This window comes from Rhinopithecus roxellana, chromosome 15, assembly GCF_007565055.1.
Source record: "Rhinopithecus roxellana isolate Shanxi Qingling chromosome 15, ASM756505v1, whole genome shotgun sequence".
Classification (NCBI taxonomy): domain Eukaryota; kingdom Metazoa; phylum Chordata; class Mammalia; order Primates; family Cercopithecidae; genus Rhinopithecus; species Rhinopithecus roxellana.
The window spans coordinates 119745916-119757079 of NC_044563.1; the positions used below are offsets into that span (position 1 = coordinate 119745916).

At 37.4% G+C, this 11164-nt stretch overlaps 1 pseudogene across 1 annotated transcript; it reads right to left on the bottom strand.

The window, feature by feature from the left end:
- Positions 1-1878: 1878 nt before the first annotated feature.
- LOC104668408 lies at positions 1879-2150 on the bottom strand (annotated as a pseudogene). The gene has a single exon (XR_748818.2). The product of XR_748818.2 is annotated as a metallothionein-1E pseudogene (transcript).
- Between the last annotated feature and the right edge of the window lie 9014 nt (positions 2151-11164).

Here is an 11164-nt window from a genome sequence, read left to right on the forward strand (position 1 = left end):
ATATGAAAAGGTGCTCGACATCATTGATCAGAGAAATGAAAATCAAAACTACAATGAGATATCCACTCAGCCCAGTTAATATGGCTTATATCCAAAAGACAGACAATAACAAATGCTGCTGAGGATGTGGAGAAAAGGGAACACTCATACACTGTTGGTGGGACTGTAAATTAGTACAGCCACTATGGAGAAGAGTTTAGGGGTTCCTCAAAAAACTAAAAATACATTTACCGTATGATCCCACAATCCCACTGTTGGGTATATGGCCAGAAGAATTTGCACTCCCATATTTGTTGCAACACTGTTCACAATAGCCAAGATTTGGAAGCAATCTAAGTATCTATCGCCAGAGAAATGGATAAAGAAAACGTGGTATATTACACAATGGAGGACTATTCAGCCATTTAAAAAAGGAGGAGATCCTATCATTTTCAACAACATAGATGAAATTGGAGATCATTATGTTAAGTGAAATAAGCCTGGCACAGAAAGACAAATATCACATGTCCTCACTTATCTGTGGAATCTAAAAATCAAAACAATTGAACTCATGGACATAGAGGATAGAAGGACAGTTTCCAGAAGCTGGGAAGGATAGTGGAGGTGCGACGGGGAAGGTGGGGATGGTTAACGGGTACAGAAAAAAATAGTTAGAAAGAATGAATAAGATCTAGTATTTGATAGCACAATAGGGTGACAATAGTCAATCGTAATTTAATTGTGCATTTAAAAAATAACTTAAAGAGCATAACTGGTTTGTAACACAAAGGATAAATGCTGAAGTGGGTGCATATCCAATTTTTTTATGTAATTATACAATGCATGCCTGTACCAAAATATCTCATATACCCCATAAATATACCTACTACATACCCACAAAAATTTAAAAAAGATTTTTTAAAAAAGAAAATTTATACATTTAATGATATTGAGTTCAAATGTCTTTAGAGTTATACTGAAAAATACATATAGTTATCTATCTCAGAGCCAAAGTAATGAAAAATTAAATTAAGTCAAAGAGGTGAATTGGAGACTCTTTTGAGTAGGTAACAAAGCAGATAATATGTATAACCTACAGTCCTGAACAAGGGTTCTTTATTTAAAAGTTTTGAAGCTCATGATACAGTGACATTATAAAAGGGCTTGGTATGACAGAAAAGATAGGGAGAGGAACCTTCTGATATCTACAGTCTAGGCTATCTGTGGCCCAAATCTACAGTCATCCAAAACTTCAAGGAGCTAGATGGGACTATTTTCCCTGGCATACACATAGATAACTCTGGGAAGATTTGAGATTATGTATAGAAAGTTTAAGTTTTATATTTACATAGTTGGTATTTTATGTATTTATAATTTTAAGTAAAATTAGACTTATTAGAGCATATACTTCTAATTTAAAATGTAAAATAGAATAACTGGATTCAAATTTATGGTCTTATAGTAAAATCTAAGTTTATAAACAATTTTGAAACAGCTAAGAGAACTTCCACTCAACATATTCATAATTTTAGTATTATTAGTTTGTGAGAGTTAACTTCAGTATCTAGGAAAACTTTGGTTGAACTCAGATAACAAATTTAGGAAGAAAATTAAAATTCATAGATGTATAAATGTAAATGCTTAAAATATTTGAAGGTGTTTACATAGCTAAGCTTTTAACAGACCAAACATTTTCTAATGACAACTTAAAAACGTTGCTAACATTGGCTAGATTTAAACATTGAATAAGATTTTTAGGTTTAAGGAATACATGGGATTTTAATTCATTATTTTAATGATTTGAATATCAATTTTTTTTCAAGTCAAAATTCTTTTATTGCCATTCACATATTTAATATAAAAAGACATGCAGAAAATTACTCAGGGTTGTATTAAAAAAAAAAAAAAAAATCCAGGTTGTAAAGTTTGCTCTATTTACATCTGGGAGCAGAGCTGTCCCCACATCAGGCACAGCAGCTGCACTTCTCCAACGCCCCTTTGCAGATGCAGCCCTGGGCACACTTGGCACAGCCCACGGGGCAGCAGGAGCAGCAGCTCTTCTTGCAGGAGGTGCATTTGCACTCTTTGCATTTGCAGGAGCCAGCGCAGGCGCAGGAGACATCAGTGGCGCAGGAGCAGTTGGGGTCCATTTCGAGCCGCGGTGAGGCTGGAGATCTTAGCGAGAAATGGAGAGACGGCAAGGCAGCACGTGGACGGCGTGTGAATATCAATTTTTAACTCCAAATGAATCTCAGAAAAAATCTTTCCTGGATTTAAAAGCCAACGCTAAAAGGCTATTCTACCAAAAACTATTCGCAATTAAACCTTGAATCTACATGATATTGAGCCCTCTGTATTGTGTAAAATACAAGTCCAAGTTCTTTTTCCCTGTATGGATAAATAATTGTATCAAAACTATTAAGTAGTCTGTTCTTTCTTCAATGTCTGCTTCCCCATTTGACCAGTGTTGAAACAATGCCTGACTAACATAATTACTTCAGTGTCATATAAAGTTTATATACACGATGTAGCAAATTCTACACTTTTAAGTTTTGTCATTTTGCTATCCCTTATCAAATTTAGAATCAACTTGTTAGGCTCTGAGGAAAATTCTATTGTAATTGCATTGAATTATAAAATTTGGGTTAAGATTGACATGTCTACCACATTAATAGCACATTATATGTCTTTATTTAGGCCTTCTTAAACGCCTTGCAGAATGTTTCTATAATTTTCTTCATTAAAGACAGGGAACTTGTTTGTTAGATTTGGTCCCAGGGGCTATTTTGTTATTGTTGTTGGTACTGCTATAATAGTTTATGGAAATTAGTTTCTAACTATTTGATATGTGTAAATCAAAACAAATGATTTTCGTACATTGATACTATGTTTGAAAATTTTGTAACTCTTCTTAAAGTTTTTATTTCAAAATAAACTTTATGAAGGAGTAATTTATACATGATAAAAGGCATCCATTTCAGTATAGAGTTCCATGAGTTCAGAAAAATATATATAGTCTTGTTACCACCATCAAAATCAAAATATAGAACATTTCTATCACCCCAAACAATGTTTCACCTCTTTATCAGTCAGCGTCACCCCACTCTTTGGCCCAGAAAACCACAAATCTGCTTTCTGTAACTAAAGACTATGCTGTGTGTTCTAGAATTTCTCAAACATGAAAACATCCACGTTGTTCCATTAATATGGTTAACCTGTGTGTCCACCCCCACACCCCAGCCCAAATCTCTGCTTGAATTGTAAACCCCGTAATCCCCGTGAGTCCTACATAGACTGGAGAGCCTCGGTAGGGTAAGCGCCAAATCCTAAAGACGACCTGTTCTCAAGAGGCTGTTGTATGGGGAGCCAAAGAAAGAGTGAGAAGCCACCAGTGGAGTAGGCAGAAAACTAAGAAAGTTTGTTTCTCAAAGGTGTTTGCAGGTTCAGATGTACTTGAGACGGGATGCTTACTGGATTCCTGGGCTCCAGCCCAGACCTTCAGAATCAGTCTTTGGAAGTGAGACCTAAGAATCTAATTTTTTGAAAAAGTTGTCAGGTTATTCTTATGACTATCCCTACAGTACAGGTTGAGTATCCCTTATCTGAAATGCTTGGAACCAGAAGTGTTTCAGATTTCAGATTTTGGAATATTTGCATATATATATGCAATTATGTATATATACTATGTGATCATATATATTAAAATCTATTTATATATTATATGAAATATATAAAAATATATGTACAATGAGATATCTTGGGGATGGGACACAAGTTGAAACCCAAAATTCATTAATGTTTGATATACACTTTATACACATAGTCTGAAGGTCATTTTACACAGTTTTAAATAATTTTATACATAAAGTTTTAACTGTGTTTTGACTTTGACCCTTCGCATGAGGTCAGGTGTGGAATTTTCCACTTTTGGTATCATATCAGCACTTAAAAATGTTCAGATCTTGTGGATTAAAGATTTAAATGTAAAAGCTGAAACTATGAAACTACGAGATGAAAACATCAGGGAAATGCTTCAGAACATTGGTCTGGGCAAAGATTTTATGGGCAAAAATCAGAAGCAACAAAAGCAAAAATAGACAAATGTGGTTACATCAAGCTAAAAAGCTTCTGCACAGCAAGGAAACAATCAGAGTGAAGAGACAACTTCTAGAAGGAGAGTAAATATTTGCGAACTATCCATTTGACAAGGGATTACTAACCAGGATATATAAGGGACTCAAACGACACAATAGCAAAATAACAATCTGATTTTTTAAATGGGCAAATGATCTGAATAGATGTTTCTCAAAGAAGACATACAGATGGCCAACAGATATATGAAAAAAAACTTCAACATCATTAATTATTAGAGAAATGCAAATCAAGACCACAGTGACATATCATCTCATGTCAGTTAATATGGCTATTATCAAATAGACAAAAAATAACAAGTGCTGGTGAGAATGTAGAGAAAATGAAACTCTCGTACACTGTTGGTAGGAATGCAAATTAACATAGCTATTATGGAAAACATTATGGAGATTCCTCAAAAAACTAAACATAGAACTACCATATGATACAGCAATTCCCACTGTTGGGTATATAGCCAAAAAAAGAAAAAAGAAAGAAGAGAAGAGAAAAGGTATCAGTAGGTCAAAGAGACATCTGCATTCCCATGTTCATTGCAAAACTATTCTCAATAGCCACGGTATGAAATAAACCTAAGTGTACATCAACAAGTGAATGAATAAAGAAAATGTGCATATATACACAATGGAATACTATTCAGCCATTAAAAAAACCAAAATCCTGTTATTTGCAGTAACATGGATGAGCCTGGAAGACATTATGTTAACTGAAATAAACCAGGCACAGAGAGACAAATATTGCATGTTCTCACTCATGTGTGGGAACTAAAACAGTTGACCTTATAGAGGTAGAAAGTAGAATGGTAGTTACCATTTTGGTATGTACTAGAGGCTGGGGAGGGTAAAGGGGATGGAAGGATGAAGGAAGGCTAGTTAATGGGTACAAAAATACAGTTAGATAGAAGGAATGAGTTCTGGTAGCACAGTAGGGTGATTATAGTTAACAATAATATATTGTATATTTCAAAATAGCTCAAAGAAAAGATTTGGAATGTTTGCAACACAAAGAAATGATAAATGTTTGAGTTTCTGGATATCCCAATTGCCCTGATTTGATCATTTTACATTATATGCTTGTATTAAAATATCACATGTACCCCATAAATATGTACAATTATTATGTATCAAGTTAAAAATTCAAATTTTGGAGCATTTCAGAATTTTCAAGTTAGAGATGCTCAACCCATAGAGGGAAATGATGCAGAATCCAAGGCAGATAATATTTTCAATGGAGAAGGGGGCAATATTTTTATTTCTATAGAAAGTTCAAAGTCCACAGCATAGTCAAACAAAATCTGTAGTAAAAACTGACCACTGGATTTTGCAACTAGATCATGTGTAGTCCCTAGTGAGAACAAACATTATAAAGCAGTGGAGGGCAATGCAGATAAACCAGAGATTTCTTTCTAGATTACAACCTCCCTTTCTCTGCATAAAGAGAAATTGATGGTAAAAATTTGAGACTTTACAAATGTATGTCTTTCTTCCAGTTTTCAATATGATTCATGATTTTTATTTCTATAGAATTGTGTGTCACTCTCTCCCCTAAAAAATCAGTAATGCCAAACCTGGTTCTTCTAGCCATTTATACATTTTAAGATACCCTTTTTAAAAATTTCTTTAGCAAACGCATCTCTTTTTTTCTTCCTTTTAGTTCAAATATAAGGATATTTTTCCCTTGATGATTAAATGTCATTAGAATGTATTCTGATGCTGAAGTCTGCTTATTATTTTTCTTCTGGAAACTAAATATCAATTTTTAGTTTTTAGGCTTTAAGTTCTGGAAAGTTTTCTTCAATTACACTCTTGATAAATTTCTACCTTTTGTTTCATATCCTCCTTTAGGAAATCTGATTAATCTTGTGTTGCTTCTTCATGTTCTGTCTTCCATAATTTTGCTATCCTCTCTTGAATTGTCATTTTTTATTATTTTCTTTTGCAGCTTGTATATGTATAGAGTCTGTTTTCTGTTGCATAATCTATTTTTGAAACATTAATTCTACTACTCATGATTCCAATGAGTATTTGTCATAGAATTTGTCCTGATCTCGTTTCACAACTGCTGCTATTGTCTATCTCCCTGAAAATAGATTACAGATATTTCCAGAAGATTTGATGTTTCATTTTTCCTTTCTATGAGGAAAACCAAGCTGATGAATTAGAACTGGTGAAATAGAGTTGCTCTTCCATTTTCTGTTTCTTTTGCATTGACACTTCCTTATGGAAGTCAGATTGTTTCCTTTCTTGCCCACACTTTCTTTAGCTTACTTTGATAATTCTTAGTGACGTGGTAGGGCCATTGCCAATAAATAGTGGAATTCTCACAGTCCTGCCAGTTATTCTGGTTGGCCATATGAAAAACTGCTTTAAAATCTCATTCTAGTTATTTGCTTTCAGTGGAAAACTCTACACATCTGAGGTTGGGCTTACCTGTAAGCACTGTGGAAGATCAATGACCGTGAATGATAGCAGAGAGCCTTGTTCACTTCCAACCACTTGATCTACTCAACTGTCAATCAAGTGCTTCCTTGCGGACTTCAAATTATAGGCTACTTTGAGGACTCCTTTTTCACTGTGATCATCCATTTTAAGAAATTTGAAAGCATTAAAAAATAACATTGGCTGCTTCATTAAATCTCCTTGAGATCAGCCTTGAAGATGGACAGTAATGACGCACCTGTGAGTTATATGGTTGTGATTGCTCCTGTCCCATCTGTTGCCAGGACTGATTTGAGGAATCTGACCATTTAAGCAGGTTATTCTTTCTCTTATCCCTCTTATCTGGCTCCATGTGTTCCACAGACTCTGCATAATTACTTGGGGGATGACTTAAATTATTAAGGAGAAAAATATAATACCGATTTTGTAAAAGGGAGTTTGGGTTAGATTATTTTAATAATATCCCTTGACAAATTTGCTTCTTGGTGTCCAAGCCCTTTTGCAACATGACTGATGCCCCTTCCATCAAGAGGTGAAATCTGTTTTCACAGATCTTGAATCTGACCTGGCCTCATGACTTGTTTTGACCAATAGAATGCAACAGAAGTAACGTCATGCGTCCTTAAGGCTAAGCCTTCAGAGAACTTGCCTTGACTTTCACTCTTTTAGGTCGTCACTGGCTTCTGAACAAACCTGGCTAGTTGCTTTTCTCTGCAGAGAGGAAGAGAAATCATAGGGAGAGAAAGACCCAGTAGAGTGAGTGAGTCTCAGCTGTTTCAGTGCAACCACAGCCATGTGTCACTTAATGACAATACATTCTGAGATGAGGCCTGGCCGGGCCTGGGTGGAGGCATGAGGAGGGAGAGCATCAGGAAGAATAGCTAATGGATGCTGGGCTTAATACCAAGGTGATGGGTTGATCTGTGCAACAAACCACCATGGCACACATTTATCTATGTAACAAAACTGCACATCCCTCACATGTACCCCAGAACTTAGAATAAAAGTCGAAGGAAAAAAATACAGGCTGAGGCCGGGCGCGGTGGCTCAAGCCTGTAATCCCAGCACTTTGGGAGGCCGAGACGGGCGGATCACGAGGTCAGGAGATCGAGACCATCCTGGCTAACACGGTGAAACCCCATCTCTACCAAAAATACAAAAACTAGCTGGGCGAGGTGGCGGGCGCCTGTAGTCCCAGCTACTCGGGAGGCTGAGGCAGGAGAATGGCGTAAACCCAGGAGGCGGAGCTTGTAGTGAGCTGAGATCTGGCCACTGCACTCCAGTCCGGGCGACAGAGCGAGACTCCGCCTCAAAAAAAAAAAAAAAAAAAAAAAAAAAAAAAAAAAAAAAAAAAAAAAAAAAAAAATACAGGCTGAGGAAGGTGTCATTAGGCAATTTCATCATTGTGCAAACCTAGATAAAGCCTACTATATACCTAGGCTGTATGGTATAGCCCATTATCCTAGGTCATAAACATGTATACTGTGTTACTGTACTGAATACTATAGGCAATTGGAACACAATTTGTGAACACAATTTGTGAGTCTAACCATATCTAAACATAGAAAAGTTGCCATACAATACAATAGAATAATCTTATGGGACGACCACTGTATACATGGTTCATACTCGACCAAAACATTGTTATACAGCACATGTCTTAGTTGGATCTAGTTTAACTATCAGCTGAATGTAACCTCATGGCTGGACCACCCAGCCAACCAACAGAATCCTGAGATGTAATTGTTGTTTTAGGAATAGTTTCTGACAAAAACACAGGAAACTAGGAAAGGATTTAGCCCAGAGTTTCCCAGAAAGCAGAACCTGAGGCAAAAGCTTATTTGTACCTACTTTCCAGGGAAGCAGGGAAGGAGAGAAAGAGACAATACAGGGTATGTTACTGAGAAAGTGATCAATCGGTTACATCATTTTGGGAAAGCGTCTTCTAAGAGGCCATTTGAATTGCTACATCACAGGATAGTGCACCCTGGGGAGAGGTAAAGGAGAAGGATTTATCTGCTGGCTCCTGTCTTCCATTAACCAATTAATTTTAAATTTATACCTTATAAAATGTAAACTGCTTCATTCTCCTAGTTTCCCATTTGCAAGAACTGAGTGGGTCCTGGAGAGTTTCACCTTTGGGTCCAATAGAGATATCTCAATGTGAGGGGAATTGCTCATTGCAAACTGCTATACAGTTGTGCCATTTAAAATGAGTTGGAGCCTATTCAGAGTTGGTCCCTGTAGCAGAATCTGAGTATGTGGGACAAGAGGCCAGAGCCCCAGGTCAAGTAAGACCAAATAGATCAGAGGTGGTACATGTGTCTGACATAGGATGCAAAAGGTATTTGGTACATTAATACTGATTGAACCCATAATCAATCAGCAGTTCCCACCTGTATTAGTTTATTCTCACATTGCTATAAAGAAATACCTAAGACTGGGTAATTTATACAGAAAAGAGGTTTAATTGGCTTATGGTTCTGCAGGTTGTACAGGAATCACGGAGGCACCCACTCAGCTTCTGGGGAGGCCTCAGTGTGCTTTTACCCATGGCTGAAGGCAAAGCCAGAGCAGGCATCTTACATGGCAGGAGCAGGACCAAGAAAAAGAGGGAGAAGGTGCTACACACTTTTTAAACAACCAGATCTTGTGATAACTCACTTACTATCGCAAAAACAGCACTGAGGGGATGGTGGTGAATCATTCATGAGAACTCTGCCCACATGATTCAATTACCTCCTATCAGGCTCCATCTCTAACAATGAGGATTAAAATGCTACATGAGATTTGGGACACGGATCCAAAGCATATTACTACCTAATATAATCTAATATAAACTTATTGTATTAGTTCATTCTCACCCTTATATAAAGACATACCTTAGACTGGGTAATTTATAAAGAAAAGAGGTTTAACCAGCTTATGGTTCTGCAGGCTGTACAGGCTTCTGCTTCTGGAGAGCCCTCAGGAAAGTTACAGTAATGGTGGAAGGTGAAGGGGAAGCAGGCGCATCTTACATGGCCAGAGCAGGAGGGAGGGAGGGAGAGATGGGGAGAGGGAGCGACAGAGAAAGGGAGAGGGAGGGAGAGACAGAGAAAGGGAGAGGGAGGGAGAGACAGAGAAAGGGAGAGGGAGAGAGAGAGAGAGAAAGAGAGAGGGGGAGAGAGAGAGAGAGAAAGCACGGAGGTACTACACAATTTCAAACAACCAGATCTTGTGAGAACTCTATCACGAAAACAGCAAGGGGGAAGTCCACCCCCATGATTCAGTCACTTCCCACCAGGTCCTTCCTCCAACACTGAAGATTACAATTCAACATGAGATTTGGGTGGAGACACAGAGCCAAACCATATCACCTATCTGATACAAGACTGTAGAAGCCTATAACAAAACTACACACATGCATACCCTATACACAAAACTCTTCGATTACAATGATATGACTTTCACCAATCTGTATTTAGATAATTTTTAAAGATGTTTTTCTCCCTCAAAAATATGGTGTTTCTATTTCATTGTAGAAGTAAGTCAGAAGACAAGATTACAACAAATGTAAAGATCAAATTGGCTTGTATTGTGATTCTAGAATCAGGCAACACCTTATTCTATAAAATTGAATGTTCTGTTGAGTTCAGCAGAAGAGGCTGGCTTTATAGGCAGGAAAAGGCTGAAAAAAGCAAAAAAGGAACAAAAAGTGGACTGGTTATTTCAAAGTTACTTTTCTTACAAGGCTAAAATAGAACTTTCTTCTCATGCTGACGGATTAACTAGTATTTTCTATTTTTGTTGTTTTGTTTTGTTTTTAAACTGGCCCGTTTCAAAGTTTGGTATGCTCATGTGGCCCTTAGCACAAGACTTCTGGTTTGGTCTGCTGGGGCCTAGCGCAGAAGGCTGGTCCAAAACAATGGCCTCCCATGTACTTTATTTAATAGTAATATATGCCCATTGTAACAATTCAAACCAGAAACACATCGCATCCCTTGATATAATTTATATTAACAATGTGGTAGAATAACTTATGCTTTCCCAAGCTTTGTATATGTGTAGATTGATAGATACATGCACAAACCCACATGCACATGTGATTTTAAAAATTTTTAAACAGGCTGGGTGCGGTGGCTCACGCGTGTAATCCCAGCACTTTGGGAGGCTGAGGCGGGCGGATCACGAGGTCAGGAGCTCAAGAACATCCTGACTAACATGGTGAAACCCCATCTCTACTAAAAATACAAAAAATATTAGCCGGGAATGGTGGTGGGCGCCTGTAATCCCAGCTACTCAAGAGGCTGAGGCAGGAGAATGGCGTGAACCCGGGAGGCGGAGCTTACAGTGAGCCAAGATCGAGCCACTGCACTGCAGCCTGGGCGACAGAGCAAGACTCCATCTCAAAAAGAAAAAAAAATTTAAACAAAAATAGAGTTTGACTACTTATACAGTAACTTGCTTAATTCTATTTAAAAAATGTATCATGATGAAACCACTTTGGAAATCAGTGTGACAGTGATATGACTCAGTTATTGTACTCCTAGTATATACCCAATGTCATGTGCGTCCATGTGAAGAGACTACCAAACAGGCTTTGTGTGAGCAATAAA